Source organism: Alosa sapidissima, chromosome 15, assembly GCF_018492685.1.
Source record: "Alosa sapidissima isolate fAloSap1 chromosome 15, fAloSap1.pri, whole genome shotgun sequence".
Lineage (NCBI taxonomy): Eukaryota > Metazoa > Chordata > Actinopteri > Clupeiformes > Clupeidae > Alosa > Alosa sapidissima.
In genome coordinates, this window is record NC_055971.1 from 27,991,614 (window position 1) to 28,010,022 (window position 18,409).

General features: G+C 40.1%; 1 long non-coding RNA gene across 1 annotated transcript in view; it reads right to left on the reverse strand.

Moving 5' to 3' along the window:
- LOC121684209 overlaps window positions 1-12,653 on the reverse strand; it is an 18,873-nt gene extending 6,220 nt beyond the window's left edge. The window contains exons 1-2 of the long non-coding RNA XR_006023065.1: window positions 12,642-12,653; window positions 12,192-12,197 (exon numbers count right to left, since the gene is read on the reverse strand). This is a non-coding gene — a long non-coding RNA (uncharacterized LOC121684209). The remainder of the gene's footprint in view (window positions 1-12,191; window positions 12,198-12,641) is intronic.
- Window positions 12,654-18,409: the final 5,756 nt, after the last annotated feature.

The following is an 18,409-nucleotide window of genomic DNA, read 5'->3' on the forward strand; positions in this document are numbered from 1 at the left end:
GAGTGGGATGAAGAAGATGAGGAGGAGGTTTGGCTGCCCGATATAGAGTCTCAGAGATCTGGGGTATGAGAGTAGGGGAGAATGGGGTAAGTTGAGCATATGGGGTAAGATGAGCCACCCATTTTTACTAGGACACCGTAAACAAATTTTTATCATGTGACAGCATTTTAAGGAAGAGGGAATCATTCTTTACAATATGTGGAAAGGTACAGCACATGGCAAATGTGGTAAAAAAAATATATGTGTAAAAATATATATTTTTTTGCTCTCCAAGTAGATTCCATTCATGTCCAAAGTTAAGATGATTTAGAGAAAACGTGAATAGAACAACATTCAAATGCATTACATATCAAGCTATGATATGAGGGCTAAACAAAATCATGAATGTTACCTTAGCTTGTTGTGAGAAGCATTTTCTTTCAAAATGGTAGTTGTGGGGTAAGATGAGCCACCAGGGCTGGGGTAAGTTGAGCCAGCTAACTAGTACTTGTATTGCATCTGTTAGATTTTTAAGTTTGCCTTGATTTTGTGTCCTCATTCCATAAGATTCCTTAGTGTTAATAGTTAAAAAGAAACTCAGCAGCCAATTAATCGGACTTATTTAAGTGAATCAAATGGGTGAATTCAAAGGTAAACAGGCAACAAAAATGTTATAGACCTAAACATCTAGTTAAATCTATTTGGAAAATTCACAGTTAAATGTTGCCATTTGTTTGTAGAAATTAAATTACTGTTGGCCCAACTTACCCCACACCTCGGCTCATCTTACCCCACATATGGGTAAATGGGGGTAAACTGAGCCACGAGAGCAACTTTTTTGCAGAGAGCATACTGTATCTCTTTACCCTTATATGTTACCAAAGAGTTTTTGGTTACAGAAGTTGTTTTTGTTTGGTGTGGAGGTTGCAAAAAAAAAAAAAAACCTCTTTGACACATTAAAATAATGAAGAATGTAAAAAATGGCTCATCTTACTCCCTATGTTCTGCCCTACTTCTTTCCTCAGAGTCAAAACCAGCCTAGACTGGGTTTAGATGTGATTGTGCTGAAGGGACTGTGAGTTCCTATGAGAGGTGCTGATGTACGAGCAAGGCTGCATTCTCTCATTCTTGAGATTAACACAAGGTAAAGTCCTGCTGATATCCAGAAGCCTAGACTGTAATAAAGTTCTCTGGAAGGTCCACTACCACCAAACCACTATGGCTGTTCGATGTATTGTTTAATAAAGTCTTAAGTCTTAGACAACATAGACTAAATGGCAAATTGCAGTAAAATCACTCCCACTGATTTAATGCTTTATTTTATCCCATTTAATGCTTCTTTGTTTATTTATAAGTGCTAAAACCGGGTTAGCCAATTATGGAGTCTGACTATAAAACATAATATTTTTTTTTATTATTATTAATTATTAACAAAATACACTGTATATATTTAATTGAAAAAAATCACTGTTCTTAATTGGGTTGTGATGAACACAGAGACTTCAGAAGTTAAAAGTTTCATTTCACTTTCATGATCTCCCGATGCAGAGGAAACTAACTTATGACTCATATAAGTAGAGCACTGCACAGTTTTAAGCCTGTCAAGTACTCCAATTGACACTATATAAAACTGATATTCGAGTCAGGCCTGCACCATCGGCCCTTCTCTGTTGCTAGTGAGACCCTTTAATCTTTAATCAGCTATAAATCCCAATATTACCCCAAACTTCTGTCTCTGTCATGTCTGCAAAAAAATTAAACAAAAAAAAAACAAGGGTCTTGTTCCCATAAGGGCCAGTTATCGTTCTTTTACTACCACACTCTTCCCCTATGCATTTCTCTCTCTCTCTCTCTCTCTCTCTCTCTCTCTCTCTCTCTCTCTCTCTCTCTCTCTCTCTCTCTCTCTCTCTTTCTTTGTACACTTCAAGTCAAGAGGAGAGAGGGAGAGAGAGGGAGAGAGAGAGAGAGATACAAAGGGCACACAGCAATGAGAAGCCAGAAAGCTTTCCCGTCTCCATCTCTTCCTGTTATTGTTCATTTCTGCTCGCCATCTGATTACCAAGTGAGAGACTGAAGGTCAAAGCCGCCATTATGTTGTGCAGAGTCTACCATAATGTTCCCCGAGATGACGACCTTCAGCACTATCGTTTGTCATCCCGAGTAAAAAGGATATGGTCTGGTTCTGTGGAAATGGAGTTGGTGTGTGGGGGAAAAGTGCCACAGAAAGCATATCATGTTGTCATTAGGCTGCGGAGCCCTTGAGTGGGCAGATATCGCAGGCTCACAGAATGACTTAAAAGGGGCGTATAGGTCTTCCATTGCCTTGTACTGTATATATTTGATATAGCGCCCCTTGAGGTACAAAGTGGTATCACGAGAGAGTGTGTCCAAAGCTAGCTGGTCTGGACAACACAGAGCATATTCTTGACATTACATTGAAATGGGTAATTCTTCACACTCTGTTACTAGTTGAATATTTTCCTACATATTATCCTATGCATAGGCCCTTTAACGTTTGATGTGTGAGTGCAGCCAAGCCTTCCACTGTGAATGGCTACGGCACAGCACCAGATGGAGGGTAAGCCTGTCAGTGTTCACTCCAGAAATCCCACATCATTCCCCTCCTCCTCTCACACCAACACTCAACAACCTCCACTGGCCTGAGTGCTTTCACACTAAACAACCAGCACTGGTTGGACCATTTACAGTTTGCAAGTACTGCAGTATGATACTAGCCTAGAAATATAGACGCACCCTAGCGGCAGCAAATTACATTTGCTGCCAGGGCTGGTCTAGCAACTCTCCGTTGGCTTGTGAGCTCGAAAAATATCGTTTATAGAGTCGTTAGGCGGACTTAACATAATGATTAATGGCAGAGTTGCAACGGTTTGGCTTGAATTCCCTGCTACTTGAAAACAAATAAGATAGTGTTGCTGTTGGCGAACAGTGTGACACGAGTTAAGCTTTTATTAAGTTGGCAAAAGCAGAGGGAATTTGAAAGGCAAACGATTATCCCGCCCCTCGGACTGAGCACTGCGAACGGTGAGTGCCCAGACCCTACATTTTAATGTGGGTCTGGCTCGTCAGGCTAGTATGATACTGCTGCCTGGCCCTAGAACCATTCTACTCATGAACGCATTCCATGCACTTCACGTATCACAGCCCTGACAGTTTGTGGACTGGTTGTTTTGTCACTGATGTGATCACAATTCTGTGGCTTGCAGAACAAGGTCATGGATTCCATATGCTAATGAGCTTGGTTGTTCATACAATACTATAAGTGGCTTTAGATAAGACTGTGGTGTCTAGGAAAGAAAAGAAAACTTTATTGTCCTTTTATTCCCTCTTTTTTTATCTCATTCTGTGTTGCCACCTTACAACTGATCTGCCAGAGTTTGATTCCCGAACCTGCTGTTGCACATTCATCCACCCTCTCTATCCACCTTCTCTCTCTCTCTCTCTCTCTCTCTCTCTCACTTAATAACAGAAGCGTTATGTCATAAAAATGTATGACTTATTTATGACACGTTCCTGACAGTGTCATGTCACTCTTATGTCGATACTGTCAAGTGTAGTGAAGTCAAGTGTAACCATTTTTTTCTCATGTTTTATTGCAAACATCAGAATGAACCCTCAATGAACTTAACATGAAAAAAAAATATTAGTTGCAGAAACAAGCTGACAATTCCTGACTCTAAAAGCATTGGATCATGGCACGGTTTTCAAAGACGTCACAAAGACTCTTTGCTCTACCCAGCCTTTTAAGTGAATTTCAGTCTCAAGTTGTAAAATGTTACTGTATTTACCAGTTCTGAAAATAAAAGTGGACAGATTTAATTAAATCAATTATATCAACCCACTTTGGTTTGTGATGAAGATGATTGTGGTGAAGATGAAAATGCTCTTCTATCCTGGATATCCTGGGGCAAATACCATCTCCACCTCAGTTTCTGCAGCTTGGGAAAATCGATCTCTTTTACTGCTGTGCAAGTCTGCAGGCCGTATTTAAGCCAGGATGACTGTAGTGCCGTATATCACTGTAAATGAAAAGAGATGATGCCATGTTTTGCATTTGAATAAAAAAGTTTATGTTTTGTTTGCACCTGTTTTTAAAGTTGTAATGCTGTTTGGGATCCAGTCTGGGTAGACATAATGAAATTTCCATTAGACTTTAAGAGCACAATTACCCTGATGTAAATGCAGCCAGTAAAAAGTAAAGTGTCTGGTGCTGAAATAGGAGAGCATCAGCCATTTAAAAAACAACCCGCTGAACCATCAGCTGATTACACCAGTGGCGGAGTACACAATGAGATTTATTCAGAGGAGAGAGAGGCTGATGGAGGGCCTGAGAGACCTTATTACGTTCAATCGTCACCACTGCACAGCTGCAATACATTGAAGACAATACAAGCTTGAGTGGTCACTTCTCTGAGTTATGGGAGTTGATTAAAACAGCACATCCCACGTCAAAGTCATTCAAATACCTTGCACACAATGTCATTAACTTACACATGGGAGGGGGCCACACATACATCTACTATGTAATGCATACAATTAATTAAGGTGTCATCAAGGACTCTATTAATTAATAGGATCAGTGGGAGGGAGAGATATTTTTTATGTAGTGCTCTTTTATAGACAGACTGTAAATGTATCTGTAAAGCATCCATCAGTCTAGGCCTAAGGTGAGGGCAAAGGTGGTAATTAATTTTCCAAATCAATTTCCTTGCCAGCTCGCTCATCACGGACGTGACTGTGTATGCTCTTGGGCCCACAGTGTCACTGACACTCTGAAGTAATGGCTTTCCATGTTGTTATGAGATTGATCAGCTGAAACTGAATGGTTTGGATGCTTGACATTTTCTTGTTCCACAGCCAGTTCATTCACTGTGAAAGGATGTGTGTTGTTGTCATCAATACTGACAGTTTTTGCCATGATTGGAAATGAATGGTGGCATATTTCTCACACATTTAAAACTGATGTTAAGCTTTCATGTTCAACTACTGTTATTCTCTTGATATTTGATACAATGCTATATATTTATTTGGAATGTCGTTGACAATAGTATGGTGTTTTCTTTCTTTTCAATCCTGTGATTGAAATATACCAGTAAGAGTACCATCTAAACACAACTGGAACAAATCAATGTTGAATAGTCAATATTTATTGTCTGGTGAAAATGTGTCTTTAACTGCCTGCATTTCTCATCCATTTGCCACTTAATGCCTTATTGATCCCAGCGACCGGTGAGACAATGTTACTACATATTGCATATGGAGGGTAAAGCATCCTCCTTCTCTTCAGTGCCTTATGCCTTTTACATGCCATTTGGAAGGGGTATGGCATTGGGAAGTTAGCGTAACCGTAATAGTATGCATATAAATAAACAATGAATAAATAGATATATAAATAATTTACATATCAAAGTGGCAGAGTAGCATGGCAACAGTTTTGCATTGCTAATTACATATTGGCAATCAATAGGAGGGCGACTGATATCAGCCTACAGTGGCTAAAAAGCTATTTTAGTTTTTTGTTCTCACATGTAATCAGATGAGGGCATGTGCTTTGCCCCAGTAAAGTTTAAGGTCCAGCAGTGCTCCTAGGTAAGGGATAAGAGAGAGGGTCACTGTCAAGTTGGACCGTCTCACTCCTCACCGCATCCTTACACACACCCAAACATACACACAGATACACACACACACACACACACAGACACAGATACATACCACATGCAAACACCACATACGCAAACACCGCATACACACAAACACCCCACACATACACGTACACACACACACAGTCACATACGCACACACACACACACACGTACACACACAAACAACACACACAAACACACCACACATACACATGCACACACACACACACACACACACACACCACACATACACACACACACAGACACACACAGACACAGGCACATACACAGACACACACACACACACACACAGACAGCCCGATAAGGATCTCCCACTCTCCCGCTGTGACCCTTTCAACTGTCTGACCTCTGAGAGAAATAATCAATATCCCTAATTAAGGGGTCAGTCCGACACACTCCGATAAGACACTCCTCAGTAACACTGACAGCCGCCCAAATCAGCGGCACACCCCCCGTAATTGGGACCACCTCCTGGATGGCCTTCTCCACAGTCGTGCCTTTAACTTGCATTAATATTAAACAAGCGCTGCTTCCTCGAGCTGGTTGCACGGGCGAATTACAGGGAATAATAATAAACTGGATAGGACTGATGAGAGAGGAGCCCTCCTGTGTTTGATGGGGTTGATCCGACCGCTCCATAATTCATGGAAGGTAGGCAAGCATGAGGGGGTGGGGGGGCCCTTTTGACATCCTTTTGCCATCAGCACTAATGAAAATGTAAACATGGCTTTGCTAACACGCCGGCCTAATTGCAGTTTAACTGTAGATTTATTCATGAAATCGAGATGTACTGCCGACGTCAGAGCCAAAAAGGTGCCTGTGTTCCGTTCAGTGCCACATTAATGCAATCATCTGAAAGCACTTCTGCAACTGCGCTGCCCGTGTTGGACAGGTTGGGTGCGGTGATTCATTTGCCCCTAGACCGCACTCTCCGGGGCAACACCAGCTGCCTCTGAGTACCGGAGGATGAGGAGTGTCTGTGAGAGGATGTGAGAGTAAAGTACGACCGTTTCAACAGGAAAAGACTAACTGAGTCATTTTCCAATCACAGCTCTTTTCTCTGAATAGCCATCAGCACAGAACTCAGTGCAATGCTTGCAATGCAAATTTTATTCATTGTTTGCCTATTTAACAGTACCCATCTCGAAAGTCACAAACGGTAGAGTAGGCCTAATTCAGAGTCCTAAACAACATCAGAGTTTTGTAACTGCCAAGGTGATATGCTGTGTGGATTTACTACACCTCCACCAAGCTGTCTAGCTTATTGCATTTCCATGCAGGGAGTTTCTGAACCGATTCCTTATCTCCATACAACATACAATGTCAGGTAAAGCTATAAAGTGAATATGCAAATATACAAATGCGTCTGTTCCAAACTTTCCACAGTAACAAACCGCTCAGAAGCCCAAATGCAGTGAACTTTCAAAGTCCCCCCAGTTTGTACACCTCTGCCTGCAGTGCAGCTCATTATTCCCCCGCTCACTAAGCTAGAGCTCATGGCCACGGATGACAAAACAAGTTCGGTAATCAACTCATTACACACATTCATCCTTAAAAGCTCAGCACAGCAAACATGGTCATTCTAGGTCAAATCTTGACCTGCCTTGTCTGAGAAATCCTTAGCCGTCTGGTTTTCGAGAAACATGCACACACACACACACACACGCACACACACAGTCAAATCCACGGGCATTTATTCATGGTTCTTGTTGGATTTGCATGCTGACAACTTAATCCTACAAGATATACTCTGGTCCAGCCTATCAAGGGCTTTGAGGGCCCGCTCCGGCCACTTTGTTACTGTCAGCAATGAGGTCACCTTCATAAATTTCAGATGCCCCCTGAGGCCGACCTAAGCCCCTTTATACAGACACACACGTCCACAGTCTCACACAGTCTCACACAGTCACACAGTCTCGGACAAACCAGACTCCAGGGCGCGCTGCTTAGCATACTGAACTAAAATACAAAGTGAGGAAAGAGACGGAGGCACATTTCATTTCATTCTACTCTTACGGAATTACAATTTATATCAATGATCAGTTAATGCATTATGGTAAAGTATGGATATTCTACTGCGTGACCCTGGCGACTGATAGGAATTTCAGTGTTCTGGAGAAGGCCAATATGGCCACAGTGTGAAGGCCCATGTGGTTGTAAAGATGCCCCCAGAGTGGAGCACTGTAGCTGCCTGGCTGCTATAGCTGCTGGCTGCAGCAACTTGAGCTAGGTAGTTACCAACTGTTTTCATTTTATTCCGTACCGACAGTACTTGGTGACCTCGAGAAGCAGAGATCCATGTGAAAAATCACTGGAATTCTCCGTTACCCAGAGCACATTTTGCGAGCATGGACAAGTCAGTAGTAACAAGAGACAGAGAGATAAAGTGTTGCAAGTGCAGAGCACAGGCAGTTCCCTCCAGCTCACCTCCAGTTCCATCTGCTTCCCGTGGAGTTATTATTTGCTTAACTGGATGATTAAGGGGCGTTGTGTGTTATGATGGAACAGTTCTTGAATCTACTCAATTAACCAAATTAAGAAGCAATTTTGTGTGTTCATTTATTCTAGGCAAATGTTTGATTCAAAGGAGTTCCAAGTATTTTAATGAGGCTTCAGATTGCTAAAAGGTAGTATATTAATATTTTCTCTCTTTCTTTGAAACACATTAACAAAAACGTTAACTCTGGATTTTTAAAAATTAAATCTCTTCTAAATCGTCCTGGCAATAAATGCAATACATAAGACAGACCGACAAACAGACAGAGAGATTTCATGAAAATTATTGAAAATTCATGAAAGATTGTTATGGAAAATAGTCCAGGGCATCTGCCATACCATGGCAAAGCACCACAGAATGTTTTTATTTAAACTTCAGAGTAGCCCACACGACTAACACTCTACTCTTCATTAGAGGCTCTTGAACAATCAGTCATTATGCTACGCTAAAATGCTCAATATCATGAATAAACCATTACTGTAATATTCACATCACCATTTACTTCATTTAGAGTGCAAGGTCATGCCTAATGCAAATCATTAGACAAAAGTTGACACAAACCAACCATAAACATATATATTTGATACTTGGCTTAATGTTAAAGTTGCATTGCAAGTGCATGCAATCCTCCCCGTTCTGTTTCTGCTGTTGCTATAGTCACATGGCCACTATTACTGCTGTCAACACTCTCTGCATAACTAGACTGACTAGATCACTACAGATGATTCAGAATGCAGGCACGTCTACTGTAGGCTTTCATCAGCCAGCGAAGACCAATGGAACTCCTCTGTTAGTACGTGTTCATTGGTTTCCTGCAGCAGCCAGAATTAAAATGAAAATCCCTTTTGAACTCCACGATCCAGCTCTATGTACCCTGGGGTCCTCTGAAGAGCCTCTGAGGTGTTGACCATCCATTAGCGCTAAGAGGTCAGAGTCAACACTCTTTCCTCAGTGATTCCTCGTTAGTGGAATGAGTTGCCTAATTGGCTACATTCTTGTGATAGTTTTGGGACTTTCAGGAAAGGTTTAAAGACTCTACCTTAAGATTCATTATTTTCATTGTTGATATTTGATATTGTTATTATCATATGCATTGTTGTTATTATAATAATAATAATAATAATAATAATAATAATAATAATAATAATAATAATAATAATAATAATAATTATTATTATTATTATTATTATTATTATTGTTATGCTTAATGTAGGCTTTCAACTTTATTTGAAACTATTATTTATAAGTAATGTAGTGTTCATACTGTCAGTAGCTTTGGAGAAAACCTTCTGCCAAATACCATACTAACATAAACATACTACGTAATACTAGCAGTGCTTGAATACTACTAATACTACATAGTCCTAGAAGTACATCCGTTCATTGAGAATACATCTCTCCTCCTCCATACAATGCCATGCAGACTGTCCTGTGTGTATCTCCCCGGTGCGGAGGGATACGAGGTGCTGCCGTGTCCATGTCGCTCAGTGTTAAAGCCTGCAGGTACTACAGGGGTGCTGTTGGTAATTGAAAGGAACATCACATCTTCTCTTAAATTAGGGAGAGCACGGGCACTTCACTGGCCACTGTGTAGAGGAAAGCAGGGCATTTCAGATCAGATTAAGCCAATCTATCGCCTAGTATGTTATACTGCCATAACTGATGGCAACCATCCTGAAAATGCAAAAAAAAAAAAAAAAGATTACAATTATGTGGTCAAAAAGTATCAAGTGTGTTACAGTTGTTTTATTGGGAGCTCAGATGGTTCTTTTGCTGAATAATAAGTCTTTTTTATACCAAGACAAAGGTAATCTGTAAAAGATTTTATACACAAAGTGAGTTAACAACTCACTAACACTCTACTCAAGGGATCAATAAAAGAAGGATACACATACCAGAGTTTGCTTATTAGACCAGCAATTCAGTCAGACCATCCAACCTCGGACGTTGATGATGCTCAGGTCATCCGATTCCAGTCAGCTTAGAATTCCATCTTTCATTGGATGTCTCTGGCCCTTTTCCAAGTAGAAAATATGACCTGTTACTTGAGCAAATGACACAGCTGTCCTGTAAATAACCATCCTTGTTTAAGTCAAGTGTGTTGCTGTGGATATTGCAATGCCTCCATGTAACAGTAGTTTTTGACAGATCTGTATGTGTGTGTGTGTGTGTGTGTGTGTGTGTGTGTGTATGTGTGTGTGTGTGTGTGTGTGTGCGTGCGTGCGTGTGTGTGTATGCATGTGTGTATGTGTGTGTGAGCTTAATTTGTGCAGTGTTTCCGGAAGCATGCTGTCGTTAATGGACAACCGTTCAAACAAGCGAGAATCCCATCACCCTGTCTGCCAGCAAGAAGCCAGTTAGGCCCAGTGAGTGCTCTTGCATCAGACAACATTACGATCTGCACACACCTGCAATGTGGACCCACACACACACACACACACACACACACACACACACACACACACACACTCACACACACACACACGGGAGCTCTGTCTTGATGAGCATCTCAGTGCAACTCCGTATCTCTCCCACCTGTGGCACAGTCACAAGCTGACAAGAGGGAGATGCAGCATCTGAAACATCTTTAAAAAAACAAAAAACACCAATAACCTCAGGGAGTATATGGCCAACAGTACGAGGAGCTGGGGAGGACTCTCACAGTGCGCATTCATGTTAAATGACATTCATGAAATAACATATTATACATTAATGTACACAATGTATACATCCTCAGTCATGAAATATAGATGATGTAGACATGGGCTTGCATGTAGTTGTGTTATTTTCCATGGTGGCTCAGGTGATTTAAATGGAACCACCTCATATAAATTCACTCCAAGTAGCCTACAGGCATTCAACAAGTGAGATTGCACTTGCATTAACCCCATAGGAGAGTCCATTAGATAGTGTTGAGGAAGCTATGATGGCGCAATTAGAAGGGAAAATGGAGTTCAGATCACTGTGTGCCTGGAATATGCTCTGACCAATTACTGCACGGCACGCTGACAACACAGTGTCCTCCTTGTGATGACATGTATGTTAATCCACAGCAAACTGTGGCAGAAAGCATTTAGCACATGCTCAGCTTATAGACCCTTTCAACAATAAAAACAAAAACAATGCTTGAACGTTCTATTTGGTTCCCAATCTACTTCCTCTGCATAGAGTGGTGAAGTCCCGCCCCTTCCGTTTGCCTCCATGGGACCTATCTTTCAAAAAAATTTGAACAGCAGTCTATGGCGAAAAAGAAATTATTTTCTGGTCCTGGTTGACTTGTGCCTTGAATTACCCATATGATGTTTGTCAATTTTAAAGACAATTTTTCATGTAAAGACATTTGCAGTTTGTTTCGTAACTATTGAATTACAACATTGTGAAAGATCGTAATTCCAACGACTACAAACCCATCAGTCGCGCTAGTGACGTTAGCTCATTCACAGCCACACTAGATTGTACAAGCATACCAGCAACAGGTCTTAATTGGGCTTTCCTTGCCGAAGAAAATACCATGAGTCAGAGGATTAAACACATCAGGTAAGTTGTATTCGTCCATAGACTGTACATTACATACTGTTAAATGACATAGCAGGCAGCAAGATGCAACCGTTAACTAGCATAACAGCTCTTATCGTTTCATTACGTTGGTGACGTACATCGTTCGAGACGAGAGATGTAGTCCACTGAGTGGATTCGCACAAAACCAACATAACTTTTGAAGTCTATCGAACAACAGTACTTTCTTGACGTGAAAAATTATCTTTTAAATTCACACACATCATATGTGAAATTTGTGGCACAATTCAAACTGGACCAAAAAATAATTGTTATCTCTCCATTAACTCCCCGTTCATAATTTTTTGAAAGATAGGTCCCATGGACCGGAAGTAGAAGGGGCGGGACTTCACCACTCTATTAAGATAACATATGGAATGTTAAAAAGGAAGTCTTGTGGGGCCAACTATGATGCTGATAATGGAACTCTTTAAGAAAATTCTGGCAACTTTGAAAACCAGCTTCTTTTGAAGATGAACAGACACCTTTTCAGTTTCAACTAATGACTGGCATATTAGTAGCTGCTGAACATAGGTGGCCTGTGTGTGTGTGCGAGAGTGATATGGTGACCTGGGGAGTAAGCCCTAGAAATGCTCATACCACATGACCAAAATGTTCTCCCTACCAGCAGGTCTTTTTTTTTTTTTTTGAAAGAAATAAGTTATTTATTTTTCATTTTTACCTGAAGTTCATACAAAAGAGAAATTTCTGTTTCTGTTTTTTTCTTTGATATCAGCTTTAAAAATATGCTGTATGTTCTTTGAATTTAAGAGAATTGTGCCTGAAAAGTCCTAGAAAAGAATGTGATTTTGATTTGATGAGTGAGATTAAGAAGATATGGGAAACCTGAATATGCTTTATGCTTTACTATAAGAAAGTCAAAATAAAGTTTACAATAAAAGTTCAAAATAAAACCACTTGCTTTTTACTTTTACTTCAAATACTTAAGTACATTAAATATCAGAACATTACTTTTGATACTTAAGTACAGTATACATCAGATACTTTAAGACTTTTACTTAAGTAATATTCTAAAAGGTAACTTTCACTTCTACCAAAGTCTTTTTCTAGTACAATACTTGTACTTGGAATGTTAACAACAACAGAAGAGGAGAGAGACAATTGTGTTTGGCCCAAAGCCAACAGCACACAATATTTATCCGTACAAACAAGGCAGCCGAGACACGTGTGGAAAACCTGCGAGCTTGCAGGAAGCATTTAGCTTGAATAATTCACATGTTCTCTCTCTCTTTCTCTCTCTCTCTCTCTCTCTCTCTCTCTCTCTCTCTCTCTCTCTCTCTCTCCTGCAGTGCTGTTCGCATGCTGTTGATGGACACATCCGTACTAGAAGACATAAAAGTTCTGCTGACACACACGCCCCGAGTCTGAAGTCTTCCTGGATGCTCATTAAAGGCAGAAGGGTGTGTGCTTGTGCATCCTGATGATACCATGTCAAGTGGGATCTCCCCCCACTGAGCAGAACACAGCTCCTGCTGCACAGGATGCAGTCTTAGAGGACGCATTAGTCTTCTAATGGTAAGTAAATAAGTAGCCTACACAAATAAACTTACAGGGGCAGACCTCTGCGAAGGCTGCATGCCGTATCTCGCAATGTTAGCAAAAGTGAAACTAATTTCGGGGAGCTTCCTTGTGAGTCAGAACAACACCAGAATTTAATGAGTTCTCCCTTGACCCCGTGCTACACCTTTCCATTAGGTTTCATGGAAATCAGGCCGTGTTTTTTTGCGTAATCCTGTTTACAGACGCACCAAACACGTAATCTTCTTGGCAGAGGTAATATGGCTTTTTTTGCATGGGGCGTGTTCAGAAAGCATTATCTGTGTAAGTTGATCCTCAAGGGCGTCTCTTGCTTAATGGATGTTTGCCTGTGTTGAGCTATCACACTTCAGTAATTAGTGCCATTATCTCTAGTGATTTTCTTCTTCTTTTAACATTCACGGTGCATGATTGCGGCGGATTAGCAAATTCAGTTTAATATTCATCGTATGTGATGTTAATCTTAAAAAGGTTTAAGGGCTTTACATGTTATTGAGGAATGATATGGATACAGCAAACACAAATGTAAGCCCTATACCAGTGGTTCCCAAACAGTGGTACGCGGACTCCTTCTAGTGGTACTTCAGGAGTCTCCAAGATTTCTTTTTTTTAATAAAAATGACATAATCACTTGAAATTATATCAATATATATATATATATATATATATATATATATATATATATATATATATATATATATATATATATATATATATATATATATATATAGGCTTACTTGGCTAGTTTAACTCTATAGATCATTAGCAAATGGTTGACAAGATAAGCTGTGATGGAGAGCCACTTGTTTTCTGAGGTGGTTACTCATCATGAAAAGTTTGAGAAGCCTATACTAAATCATGACAGGCTACCTGACATTGGGTTACTCCTATAGATAAAAAAAATACAACCGTTTATGTTTATGTCATTTAGTAAACACTTTTGTCCAAAGCGACTTAAAAATATAACAACACAATAGTTAACGTGAACCATTATAGAAAGTTGGTAAGGCTACATTAAGGATATTAATGATAACAATGATGACAGAATATCAACGATCAATAATGAAAAAAAAAACAAATACCATAAATATACAAACATATAAAAAATCTAAGATAGCAGACCATGTTGTCTGTTACACACAAATATAAATTTATATATATCCACCCATTCAGCTTCAGATGAATTTATGAATGACAGAAGAGATGGATATACAAGCAGACCCCTTTTAGCCCAGTAAATATCAGACATTTGTTGTGAATAGATCCTTCTTTGTTCTTGCTGTCTTTGTTTACTTATTTGGTTGTGACAATCTCCCCACTTGAAAAGAGTGTCATAGGTTCTGGGCTGCAGTGAAGTGAAGACCACCAGTGTATTGGAGCCATCACTAGAAAAGTCCCATTGTGTACAAACACAGAGACAGAGCAAAGAGAAATATTAAACAGAATTGTGTTGAGTGGCTGGAGAACTTCTCTCTGTGGAATGGCATGCCTCTGTATTCTGGTGGCTCAGATAGAATTACTTATTCACTGTTGCATTCATTCATTCATTCATTCATTCATTCATGCATGCATGCATTTATTTAGGTAATTGTGCATTTATTTATGCAATGCACTTGTTTGAATTGATGCTCCCAATTAGCAAATCAAAATACTCAGCTACAATGGGACTGAAGTGTTTGTTCTCATTAATGAGGAGCACTGCGCTGTGGTAGCTTCGAAAGCGGCTCACGGCACTCCCAGTGTCCAACATAAAAAGTCAAGTTTATGGCGATTTCCATGTAATTAGCCTTATAATTACAAATGACTGGGTTAGGACAGGGTTAGCAAACAACGCGCTTTTACAAAGTGTTTGGCCAGTGAGTTTGGCCTGTCAAGTCCTGAACACACTATTCGCTGAAGCACCATTGTCCCATTAGTAGAAACGCAAACAGTATTTCTTCCCACAGTTCCATTATCCTGGGTTGGTCTGAAGACTGGCTTGATGAGCAGACATGGTTATAGTACCTATAAGTCCTTTTAGGCAAGTCCCTCGGCGGCCATATTGCAGTGCTTTTTGGGCACTTATCGGGCATCTTTCGGCAGAAATGCGCATGCGCAAGGCTCACCAATCTTGCTCCAGCGGCGAGATCACAGCACATGATTGGCACGATGTCTTCACAACACACCACATTATTGGCTCAATGTATTCACAACAGAGCACATGATTGGCTCAATGTATTTACATGTCGACGTTTTGCCGCGGAAGGGATGGGATATGTTTAGACAACTGCCATATTGGTGTTACAAACTAACCCCATGCATTTCTAGAGTGCTGTGTCTCCTCATTAGAAAGTCTCTGCCCTTATCAAGCTGACAATAGTGAGACAATTGCATGTAAACAAACATAGTCTTTCTCCATTTGTCTTGTAAGAGTTCATTTAGGAGTCTATGGATTAGTGCACAAAACATTCATTGGCTCAGCCTGCTGTGTGTTAATACTGCCGGATCAGTAACTGTAATAAGCCTGCCGAGACTTTAGAAAGGACACTCGATTCAACCGATCATAAATCACTTCATCCGCACAGAATTAATAATGCATCATATTTGAGCCATAATCATCTATTATTTACAACCTTCTACAGATTTTAACCACCTTCCAAATACAAAGTTTACGCAAAGCCACTCTTCTTAGCCGCTGAGATCACCAAGTGAAAGTGATCAATATGCCATTTCTTCCACTACATGGGAGGCCCAGAGACGCACAGACGCCTTCACACTTTCTCCCCTGTTTAAATGTCCTCCACACTTTATTGGCTCGCGAGGGATTTGCCTTGCATTAATGTAACACATACTTAAGATGCTGTTCACGGCACAGCACAGCTTGCAACCATACACCGTACATTAAACTCCATCTGAATGACTTTGACAAACTTTATGGTCAGGTGGTGGAAATATTGGTTGTTTGCGTTTTATTTATTTTAATTTTTTGAGGGTAACATTTAATGTGCATAACCTTTGGGAACTGTTACGCCGATCGTTTTCATATCAATTTTTCTCTCATTTTTGCTGCTTTTAAGTCAATAAAATCCTGGGTAATGAGTGCCAAAGATCAGAGGCTGACATAATCAACATGCCCTCATTAACCTGCTGTCTTTGAATAAATATTTTTATATAAATATGTATATTTTCCATTGAACATCACTCAACCTTTGTTGCATATGAGGCAAAACAATAGTAATGTTACGGGAGATGTTATCTGCTGATTACTGTTGATAATAGTACTTTTGATGACAATCATTAATAATGAAGAAATGACCAACACCGCTTTGATGTTGTTGTTGGAGATAGCCGTGGGCAATATGCCATTGTGAAATCATGATCGATGTTAATTGATGGATAAATATCAGTGCTCAGTGAATAAATAAACTTATAAATAAATAAATCAATAAATAATGATCAGACGTGAAGTGTAGAAACTGTTAGAACACCATGCTATTGTTACATATTGCATTCTATGATGCATGCTGGGATGGCAGAATGGGAAGCCTGAGCTGGCATTCCAAAAGCTCACTGTGGCTTTGGATAAAAGCCTGCTATGTGCTGTTCCCTTTAGCTATATAATTACATAACATGATAGTTGTGGCACCATGTCTGTGATGATCTGTTCGGTCTCACAGAGAGCAAGTGGTCCAGAAGCATCTCCTGAAATGGGAAAAGCTGCTGAAATAGCTGGTGTTGACGTAATCCCGTTGTTTCCGTTTCCAGCGATCTGTGAGCATGTCGAGTGCAGTATTGGATTTCCATTCCTTCCTGTCTGCTGGCTGGTGTTTACAAACGCAGCTCTGGGCGAGACTGGACTGGGCCGCGGGGAAACCCTCACAGCTGCAGGACCGGAAAACCACATCCATGCCGCTTACTCACCGCAGGATTGGACTAGAATCACACCACCTCTTTCAGACTAATGTACTCTGAGTTTGTGTGTGTGTGTGTGTATGTGTGTGTGTGTGTGTGTGTGTGTGTGTGTGTGAGTGTGTGTGTGTGTGTGTGTGTGTGTGGGAAACACATTACGGTAAGGGTACAATAATTATCATGACTTATAATTAAGTCATGATTTATGCATTACTTCATTTGTTAATATCTCATGAATCATAAGAAATTAACATGAGTTAATATTCTCTCATTCATGACCCCATGCACGAACATGGTACGGTGGGTACATCATTATGAATTATGATTTATTAAGCATGATCATGATGATATGTGATAGCTTTTTCTGCCAAAACTGTACCCTTACCGTGAAGTGTTACCTGTGTGTATGTGTATGTGTGTGTGTGTGTGTGTGTGTGACAGCCTGTTTATGTGTGAGGGTGCTCCTGTTTGTGTTTGTGTGTGTGTGTGTGTGTGTGTGTGCTGTAATACTCACAGCTGTTACCATACACAGACCTAACAGAAATATTTAACCATCAGGATGTTAAATATTTCATGACCTTTGAACCAATCTACACCCATCAGTCTCACCCAGCTGGTGGATCCAGAAAAGACTTTCATGTGCATGACGATAACAGCTCGTTCCATTAACACAGTCCGCTTGTTATAAAAAAAAAAGTGTATCACCCTTGCTGTACTGTCTGTCAGGTCAGATAGTAGGATGCTTTGATGTATATATGCACATTATATCCAAGCTATGACATAGTATACTCCACAGTTGCTTGGTTTTATTTATTTTTTGTTAGTGTGGAACATATTTTTGTACATGTACACATTTGCATTCACACATAAAACATTTACATTCATTCATTTATAGCAAATGCTTTTATCCAAAGCGACTTACAAAATGAGGATTACCATTCAAGCTACATTGCAAAGGAGACCTTGGATCACAATAAATACTACTAAAATATATACGACTAGTACCAGAGGATGAGAGTGCAGAAGTTTAAGTATCAGTCCAAGTGTATTGAAGGAGATAGAAGGAGCAGGGATGTAGTGGAGGCAGTTTACCCACCTCTGAAATTTCAGAAATAAAGTTTATCCACCCCTCAAAAGAGTTTATTCACCAATTGCAACTTTAAACATTTAAAAATCACACTGTTTTACCCACATTCACAATATGTACACACTCATCAACACTCTAGGAACCATTTAATACCACTGATATTAT